The sequence below is a fragment of the Acomys minous genome (assembly GCF_964271855.1).
Source record: "Acomys minous genome assembly, chromosome: 2".
NCBI classification, from domain to species: domain Eukaryota; kingdom Metazoa; phylum Chordata; class Mammalia; order Rodentia; family Muridae; genus Acomys; species Acomys minous.
Window position 1 is genome coordinate 111559305 of NC_140484.1, and position 967 is coordinate 111560271.

The window sequence follows — 967 nt, forward strand, 5'->3', positions numbered from 1 at the left end:
TTGGATTCTGACCCTGCCTTGGCTATGTGAGTTCCTGATTGAGAGTCTGCCTGCCTGTTTATGTATGCTGCCTGTGTGGTACAGGAGGGTCCTTTTCTTTAAGCTCTTCCCCTGTGTTAAAACAGTCCCAGTCAGTAGGCCAGGGTTGTGCACCACATGCCCCAGGGGCACATTTTTGTGAAAACCACATCAGTCCTGTGAGGATGGTCATGGTTAACTCAGCCAGTGGCTGCTGGGGCACATTCCCACTCAAGGGCAGTTGGTCCCCATGGTTACATTAATGCCCTATGGGCCGCTGTCCTCCTCCTACTGTGATCTGTACAGTGCAGTATGTGCTGGTTAGATGCAGCTGCATGAACTGGGTGGTCTAGCCTCAGCACCCCTCAGACAGCCCAGCTCGAAGAGGCGATGCCAGGGTCCTGGATCTGATGCCCCACCGTGTACTGGATATGCGGGGTGCACAGGCCTGAGTGGCTGCTCTCACCTGCGGTGGCATTCAGCAGCATGCAGACCTCAGGTGGGAAGCACAGCAGACAGCAGCTGAGGTGTCATGTCACCTTGAGCAGACCGGAATGACTGATCTGTTTATGAACCAGAAGCTTCTCAGAAGCTGGTCATCCTGGAGAGATGGCTCAGAGGTTAAGAGTGTGTGCTTGCTCTTGTAGAGGACCTGGGTTTGGTTCCCAGAACTCACACGGTGGTATCCAACCACCTGCAGCTCCAGTTCCTGGGCATCCAGTACCTTCCGGCCCTTGTGAGCACCAGAAGCACACATGGTGCACACACACGGTGCACATGCATATAGGCAGACACTCATACAGCTTTTAAAGCATCCTAGAGCCAAGATGGTCTCCTCCCTCAACCCCAGCCTCCCACGCAGTAGTCCCCTCAGATTGCTTAGCAGACTTGCAAAGTGTTCCCCTCACCAACGCAGCCCCCCTTGCTAGGCTTTTTGGTCCCCTTCCAC